Below are 9595 nucleotides of genomic sequence, written 5' to 3'. Positions count from 1 at the left end.
GGGTGGACTTAAACCTCTTTTTGTTTTTTTGAGGGTGTGACTTGAAATCTGTGCCGAGTAGTCAAGAAGCAGACAGGTATGTGAAGAAGAGGAAGAGGCCACGTTCCTGAGGGAAGGTGCTGTCTGGGGAAGACGTACCTGGCACAGGGCAGATGCTGGCTACAAGGGACGACCACACTTAGCAACTGGGGTGTGTGTGGGGAGGGGACAGACGCAATGTGGGCAATCTGCTAGGAGTCCTGCAACAGAATGATGTAAAACAAGGCAGATTATAGCTGCCCTTATCCAGGGAAGTGTGGTCCATGGGGACGATGACTCCTAATACACCCTATAGGGATAAGGGATCCCAGAGCAGCCTGTGGGCATGATGGCTCCTAGCATGCAGTGCAGTATGTGAGGATGACTAAGGCCCCAGCTCCTGAAGTCACATGAGATTATAATCTCATTTTTCATTTTTTATTTTTCATTAAATTTTTTTGAACATTCATGGATGCAAAGAAAAAGTTGAAAACATGATTCAAGGGTGAATGATGCCCATCTGAATCTGCAAACAATTGAAAACAATAGCTCCAAGGTCTGTGAATTTGTCCATTCATTGCAACTGAAACCTATTGCCACTCCAAGGAACAACAATGTCATAGTAGAGATCCACAAGTGGTTGGTATCTGGGGACTCAAATTGCCTTAATTTGGCTCTGATGTTATACCTGATTTTAGCCAAAAGTTAACAAGCCAGGATGCTAAGTATTTCCCATGTTGGACTGCATATCTCCTTTGAAAATTGTTTTGGATGCTTTAGGCAGTGACCTCCAAACGAAAGAAGCCTTTTAAAGTATAAAAAGTGAGTGTGAAATAGCATAAGTTATCTGAACAAATATAGGTCTAAACTGATCCATTCCCCAAAAGAGTCTGAGCAAAAGTGCTACTGATAGTAATGACACTGTATTGTTATGGGAAGGGGAATAGGTTGGTAATGTGTGTATGCAGAAATTGTGCATGATGCCAAGAAAATGAAATAATATTTTTCTTGTTAAGTATTGAGATGAAGTTGGAATGTTATCATTTCAGTAACCGTCCTTAATATTCAGTGGGGGTCTGTGATAAGAAAGGTACTTTCTTGAATGTTTCAGTGAAGTTTGTCCAAAAGAATGCTCTGGATTACTACGAAAGGAAGCTGGCAATGCTTCTTATTATGCCTTTTATACTACAAAGGAAACATAAGTGTTTATTTTATTAATAAAAATGAAGTTTCTTTCTCTTCCTAACCTACTTCCTCTCACTGCCACTGTTTTAAACCCCAATGCTATTTCCTTGAGTGGCAGAGACTATATGGGACATAATATGCTGCATATAAGAGTTAAATGACATAAGTGCAATCCTCCTTTCCCAAATACATTCTCCTGTTTCACAAATAAGAGGAAGTCAAATTATGCCAATATCACAGCTAGCCAGAATATTCTATTGATTTGTGTTAAACTAGCTGAATAACTGCAGAGGGATTTCTTGGTGGGTTCTGCATTCTCAAATACAGGATATTGCAGATTACTAATGGCAACTGGGATTCATTTGCATCAGCCCTTTGGAATAATGATTTTCCTTTTTTTCCAGTGGAAAAATACATAGTTCATAATCCTGCTGTCAATGGAGAAATTGGTCCTTGAATCTGATGAGAGTAGTAGGCCTTAATTATTAGGGTCCAGGTTGTACTGTCTCATGGGGAAACCTATAGGAGTAGCTCTGGAAAATGGCAAATCTGCAGAATTTGGCTCTCACTGAATTCCTTCTGGACTTCACTTTCCCCTCCCATCTTTCACAGATGAAACAGAGTTCAGCCTCCAAACCTTGTAGATCTAGTGAGAGGTACAGGAGACTCCTGGTGGTCCATGAGGGAGATCTGTACCCTCTTCAGGCTCCTGCAGCATGGTTCAAATGGAAGGGCATGAGGGGCTCTGAATAAAAGTAAATGCAGGTTGGGCTATTTTATCTTTTGTGTGGACTCCCCATGGGACTTGGGAAATAATTTACAATTCCTTTGCCATCCTCTTCTTGCCTCATCTCAGAACCCATTGAGAGCTCTCTGCAGTGTAGAAATGGTGCTACTCAGGCTGCATGCAGAGAGGCGGTTATGCTATCTGAGCTTGTTTTAGCAGGTTCAGAAATGTGTTGTGTGCCCCAGTAAAGCAGGATTTCATGAAAGAACCTGCAGGTTTCATTCAGTCTGTGCTAGGTTTGTGTTTTTCCCCCCTTTAAAACAGCTCATTATACAGTATCTGTATCTGCATAAAAATGATAATAATAAACAGTAAGTACTGGGCAAACAATCATGCAAGGTAATACGTTTATATCACTGCTGAGAGGATACAAATGCAATTGAAGTGGGCACAGGTTAATTTTCTCCTGCTTCTCAGAAATGCAGAGACGAAGTCTAGACATTTATGGAGAATAAAACAGTGAATTGAAGATGTTTGTTGGCAAAGCAAAGGACACTTATCTCTGGACAGCATTCTGTTACTCTGATTTTATTTCTGTTTGACCAAATAATTTATGTGGCTTTATTCATCTTGTTTAATTCTCTTTGTTCCTATTGTTTGTTCTCTGTGATAATTGCTCACTGTACAGTATAGTCTATAACAGTGTTTCTCAATTAGAGGTACACATACTCCTGGGGTACGCAGAGGTTTTCCAGAGGGTACATTAACTCATCTAGATATTTGCCTTGTTTACAACAGCTTCATAAAAAGCACTACCAAAGTCAGTACAAACTAAAATTTCATACAGACAATGACTTGTTTATACTGCTCTATATACTATATACTGAAATGTAAGTACAATATTTATATTCCAATTGATTTCATTTATAATTATATGGTAAAAATTAGAAAGTAAGCAATTTTTCAGTAATAGTGTGCCGTGACACTTTTGTACTTTTATGTCTGATTTTGTAAGCAAGTAATTTTTAAGTGAGGTGAAACTTGGGGATATGCAAGACAACTCAAACTCCTGAAAGGGGTACAGTAGTCTGGAAGGATTGAGAGCCACAGGTCTATAATCTTACTGAACTGTTGCATGTTTGGTTGGCTTATAGAGCAATATGAAGGCTTGATGTTGCACAGCACAGGTGTTTAATATTGTAAATATAAACATAAGGTAAGAAGTGATGAGCAAGACAGGGACTGCAGGGGAACCTATATGGCCACCATATTAATTGTATCAGGAACAAGGGCTCAATACCTAGTTATAGGTACACACCTTATTAACATAATGAGGACTACAGGTAAGCCCAGGTCTGCACTCATTAAGTGCCAACATCCTACCTCTCTTTTAACCATGTGCACTTGTGAATAAAGAAGTGAGCACCAAGAGGGGAGCAGCAGCAATATCTGATAGGAATGACCAATTGAACAGGTTTTTCTTTATCTGCTTCCTTTCTTGCACATGAAAATCTGTCCCCTGTTAGTTTCCCATCCCCTCCAGGTGAAAAGGTAGACCCCAATACTGGCTTTTCCATTCCTAACCAGAATCTAGGGAAAACAGAATGAAACTGTGAGTTACCTCTCCCCTCCTGGCTCTCCATAATGGGCTGTGTGGGTAGGAAAGGGGTTCAGAGTACAAGGTATGTTCCCCAACATGAGTGGCATCTATTCTTTTAGACTGAAGGTTGAACATATCACTTCAGTAAATTCATGGGGCTACGATCACTGATTTGTGGTAGATTTCCTATCTTCTGCTCACTTTATCATTCCCTGAAGGTGCAAAATTAGCAGAATCCACAGGGGCATGTTGTGGGGAGCCAGGGGAATGACTGGGAACATACTCTGCTCTGGCCATCCCTAGCTGACAAGTGGTTCTTTCAGGACCATATCCAGCACAGAGTCATAACTGGTTACTGGTTCTCAGCTTCTTCTCTTTTTCCCTTCTCCTGGGCTGCCTTGGGTGGGAGGAGAGCCATCCTAGGTGTTCCCCTTGGCTCAGTAAACCTCCTACCCTGCTGTTTTGGCATATGTCTACACAGCAGTTTGGACTGAGTGAAAGAGAGCCTCCATGGGTCAACAGGCTTGGGCTCGTGTAGCACTCTAAAAATAGGTATGTAGACACAGCTTTGAAGTTGTGGCTCAGGCTCTGAAGCCTAGGGAATGAAGTGGGCTTCAAAGCCTGAAATCCAGCCTGAGCCGCAACTTCAAAATGCTGTCTTTTTTTTTTTTTTTTTTTTTTTTTTTTTTTTTTAAAAGCTAACATGAGCCTCATTAACCCAAGTCTGTCGACCCAGGCTGAGTGGCTTGCTTTCCCTCAATCTAAAATACTCTAGAGAACTTGGGGTCTCCTACAGCCCAGCAGAAGAACAGGCAATAGAGCAGTCACTTACTTTGTTCTCCCACCCCTCTTTCCCTTCCTTGTGATGCAGTTGGCAACCAGCTAGGTTCTTGCTGAGCAGCTGCAGGAGGAAAAGGACAGCAGCTTCTCAGAATGCTACAGGTTTACATCAAGGGTGCTCTCAAACTGACTGGAGGAGAAGGCAGGGGAGCCAATTAGAGAGATGGTACAAATTTTCTTGCGACAATCATCCTTAAGGTTCACAGATCAGAACCTCGAATTCTGCAAACAGGCCCCAGGACATCACTACCCCACACAGTTCCATATCCGGTGTACATGTGATGACATGCAACGGAACAGGCATTTTTCTTTGGCTGGCTATGGGCCCTCTTGATGTTCAGGCTAGGGATCAGAAATCATAACGAAATCCCAGAGAACAGATTCAGTGGTTTCCTTCCTTTGAAGTTCAAATATCATGAGACTGGCTTCAAAATCATGAGATTTTTTTTAAAAAACCAGTTTTATCCTGTGTGTTTTGTTCTGTCTTTTGATTGTTGAACTCTCCTTGCTTAACCCCAGTGGATGTGACAGTTGTGAGTTCTTGCTGGATGACATAACTGAATTCAAATGATAAAAGATTTGTATAAAATGCAGCCTGATAGTGCTGAGCTTCCAGTTTCTCCTCATCTGCCCTGTTCCCCCATTCAGAAATGAATTATGCACCCTCAACCCTCCACATCAGCTCTCCATATCTGTCCTTTATGTGTGAACCTCTGCCCCTCTGGCAGCTTCACTTTCCCCTCCCCCGTCGCAGGTGTGGTGTTGCAGAGAGGAAAAAAGGAGGAGCAGAGAGCAGACTGACCCTTTCTCACAGGGAGGGGAGGAGGGAGCTGCTAGGCCCTTTCTACTTCTTCCCACACCCAAAATCTTCTCTTGGCTTCTGAGAAGAGAGGGGAGAGCTCCACTTGCTCCCTCTAGCAGCCCTGATCAGCTGCTCTTCCCACAGGATTCTGGGAAGGTGGGGAAGGCAGCCAGTCAGAGGGGTCCCGTTTGTTCCCTTGCAGGGTAAAATTTTCAAGAGATGCAGCTTCTGCATGATTGCAAGACTGGCTCCAGAGAGGGCCAAAATCATGAGCATTTGCCACTCTATTCTATACTTAGAAGAAGATCTTTTGGTTGGGAGGCTAAGGACACATGGGGACATTCACGGAATAGTCCCCAATAGACCTCAAGCATTGGCCTGAGCTTTTGGGGTCATTGTGTAGTACCACAACTGGAGAGCCCAGAGGAAACAGGGAACTTGCTAAGGCAATCAAGAGCCACGGCTATGGGCCAGGATGGCGCAAGGCTGTCAAGAAGTGAAGCAAGTCCTGTTCTGCCTCGTGAAGGGATTGGCATGCTTGGAAGAATCACAGTTGTATGACCACAAAAGCGCAGACCCAAGCTGTGCTCTGAGGCAGCTGTCTGGTCAGGGGTCCCCTAGTGATCATCAAGGCGATGTGAGGAGGAAGCATCCTTTGCAGAGGATGGGGCTGTGCGACGATGGGTCAGCAGAAAGCAGCGTGCTGCTCTTTTCCTCTGGCTGAGGAGGGCTTAGAGGGGCCAGAAGGTTCCGTGGCAGTTAGGAGGGCAGTTGGGGGGGTGGGGGCACTGAGCAGCATGCCTGAGGCCACTGAAGCCCCAGCGTTGCTTGCCTGAGCCGTGGTGCAGCTGGTGCGTGGTCTGAGGCTGTGCGGGACAAGGGCTAGTTCCTCAGTGTGACAGACTGGCAGATACAACAGGTAGGACACTACTGCCCTGCACAGCCCCACCCGCTGTGCACACACTACGGGCCCACTTGGGAACAAGGAGCCATTCCTGAAACATTTATTCCCTGACTCCCATCCATCTCCCCCTGCCAAGTCCTCTCATACACATTGCTTATTGTTGTTATTTATCATCTGTATTGTGGTAGCACCTGGGAGCCCCAGACAGGGCTGGATTTAGGGGCGGGCGACCAGCTGGGGTGCCGAGCGTGGGGAGCGCCGGGCTCGGGGGGGGAGGGGGGGTGTCTGTTTTTGTTAGCGACAAAAGGGAAAATAGAACGTTTGAAGTAAAATGTTTCAGGTATTCCATATGTGGATTCATTTTTCACTAACTTCCTAGGATGTTCTGGACCAATGGTTCCCCATCCACGGCCCCTGGGGTCTTTCAGAGTAGCTTGCGGCTCCCCTCCTGCTGGCTGCAGAAGGGAGCCACTGCCTAAGTATCCAGGCAGAGCATGTTGCTGGTTCAGGCTCCTTGCTGCAGACAAGGGGACAGGAGATCAGCACTCCTCTCCCCCTCACTGTATCCGGGAGCATGACAAAGTGCTCTGCCTAGGTCCCTAGGCACTGGGTCCCTGCCAGAGGGGAGCACTGATCTCCCATCCCCCTGGCTGCAGAAGGGAGCCATTGCCTAGGAACCTAGGTGGAATGCATGGTTTCCCTGCTGCAGCTGGCTGGATGGGAGATCCTCCTTGGTGAACAACTTCCTTCTGGCTGCAGACGGGTGGGGAGGGGGGCTGGTGGCCCTTCAGGGTTGTATATTTGTGGCCCTCAAGCCAAAAGGTTGGGAACCACTGTTCTGAACCTTTGTATAATCTTGCAGAACCTTCCAGGCTTTCTGAGAACTACATTTTCCTCAAACCTCCTAGAATGTTGTCAGCTATACCCTTGTGGGTATATAAGGGATAGGTTGTCACCAGTCAGTCAGTGAGATATAGGAATAAAGTGAAGTGAGATCCCAGTTGAGATATTGTGAATCTTGTTGTTTTGTGTTATTGCAAAAGTGTACTGTGGGGAGGGGGTTAAGAAAGGGGGAGGACACCAAAATGAGGGCGGGAGTTATTCCGAAGATGCTCCTCACCAGGGTTGCCATTTGGTCTAGGGCTGGCCCTGGCCCCAAACATGGACCGCATTGTGTTAGGTGCTGTACAAACACAGAACAAAAAGATGGTCCCTGCCCCAAAGAGCTTACAGTCTATGATGGTGCAATGTCACTTCATACCATGGTGTCAAACCCATTTGGGGGCTTAGGTGCTACTCTAATCATATTAATAATTAGTAATTAATAAATACATTAATGTACAATCAACAAAACTTTGAGCTTCCACTCCTTTTTCTTTTTTTTAATATGATTTAATTGTTGCTGAGTAAGTAACCTCTCTGAGGCCAATTCCTTGACTTCAGACCTGCCAGCTGGAGGTTCTACGCCAGGGAGATCACAGAGGTCTGTGTGTAGAAACCAGCTCAGCAAGCTGGAATTGTAGAGCTAGCAGCCTATCAGAGACTGTGCTTGACACAGTCCAGCAGGCAAAAGCTGATGAGGTAGTAACTTCCAAGAGACTTGAGACTTTACATCGGCCCAGCAAATTGGAGGTGCTGTTCCGTTGACCTCAGAGAGGCCTTTTCCTTGATAATACACCCCAAAAGCTACAGGTGGTGAGCCATTTACCTCCTGGAAGTTTTCACATAAGCCTGTCAAGCTAGAGGTCATAAACCAGTAACCTTAAAAAGGCTTGGGCCTTTGCTTCTGCTCTGCAAGTGCAAGGTACTGACCCAGAGACTTCACAAAAATGTGTGCCTTGAGATCAGCCCAGCAAATTAAAAGTACTAAACTAGTAACTTTAGACAGGCTTTTATCTTCACGTTGTCTCAGCAAGTTGAAATAGCTAAGCATGGTTTAAACTAAGGGGGAGTGTATGGGAGCAAAGCTCCGTCTCCTTTGCTAAAAGCAGAGGGAAAATTCCCCTCCTCTCCTCTACTGGACTTGGTGAATTTAGCTCTGCCATAATCCCCTGCCTCTTAACTGGCTGGTGAAATCAGGACTCATTGGGTTGGGAATTCTGGAGTGGGAGCAGCAGGAGGATCTAGTCTCTGGCTAGGGAATTTATGGGGTGCTAAGCCATCCCACCAATAGGAGCTGTAGCATCAGCACTTGATGGTCTAGCTGGGAGTCCCCCATCTGCCTCCTTTCTTTTAAAGAAAGATCTGTTCTGTTGTTAGGTCTTTCTCCACTCCAATGCAGAATCCAGTAGAAACAGAATAGTATTATAAGTTCACTTGCCTCTCCTTCTGTGTGGAGGGTTGTTAGGAGAACACAACATCTCCACAGTGATTTGCATAGTTCCACACACAAACCCACATTTTTGGCTATGAGCATATTTGGGGACATGGGAACCTTTCAGATATATTTGTTCCCTTGTCTTTCCCATTCCCTGTCAATTTTTACAATGTGTTGATTCACCATGTAATATCAATCCTCATCACAACAGATGACCACCAGAATATTGATCTACTTTAATCACTCTGTCATTAAAGAAAATAGACTAGAGGGCAAAGGGCTGCGAAGGGTGGTACAATATAGACACATACACAGATACTCTAAGATACATGCACTCACATACAATCTTGCTTCATTTGATCTAAAATTATCATGACACAAACTAATTTGAAATATTCACACTTCAGAAGAATCTAAAGTAAGATAGCTTTTGCTTTTAATTCCTTGAAATCTTTACTCTATACCCAAAAAGTGTTATGCCAGTAGGTTTTGGAGAAAAAGCTATTTTAATAGAATACATACTGGAAATAGAAAGTAAGATCAAAGATTACATTTTTGGCTTCTGGTCTTTTCTCAGGCTGTGGGGAAAAAATTCAACATTTTTAGTTGAAGAGAAGAGTAACTGGGGAGCCAGTGTACAAAGATTAGAAAAGATGAAAGCAGTGGAGAATGGAAGGGAGGAAATGAATGAGTGAAAAGTGGGTGGATGAAGTATGAAAGGGTCAGGTGGCTTATGAGGAAGGCCAGGGATCAAAGGGTAGGAAGCCAAGTACCAGAAGAAAGGATGATAATTTTCCACAGCTGGGGAGAAGACTGAAATAGAGAGGTAATAATGGTGCGCAGTTGGAAAGAGAGACTGAAAGGAACTGAATCAAAAAATGAGAGAGTGAAATAGAGCTAGTGGGAGAAACAGCAGACAAGGGCAAATAAAGAGACACAGCTAAATGGAAGACCAGGAAACTATGAGCAGTGAAAGTATAAAAATAGTAATAGCTTTGGCTTCAGCTGGTCTTTGATAGGTGTTTGAAAACCCTTTGGGGCGGCACAGAGAGAAGTGTCTTTCCTCAACACTATGTTCAGCGAAGGACTCCAAGTAAAAGGTTTAAAGCAATTTGGACAGCAAATTACTGTGTGTTCTATCGATATTGGTGTTTGAGGCATCTTTTCCTTCCCATGCTAACTGTAGAATCTGGCCACCTCAT

This window comes from Emydura macquarii, unplaced genomic scaffold, assembly GCF_026122565.2.
Source record: "Emydura macquarii macquarii isolate MOO-44397 ecotype Brisbane River unplaced genomic scaffold, CSIRO-AGI_Emac_v2 contig_1253, whole genome shotgun sequence".
Classification (NCBI taxonomy): domain Eukaryota; kingdom Metazoa; phylum Chordata; order Testudines; family Chelidae; genus Emydura; species Emydura macquarii.
This window is presented reverse-complemented; position numbering follows the sequence as displayed.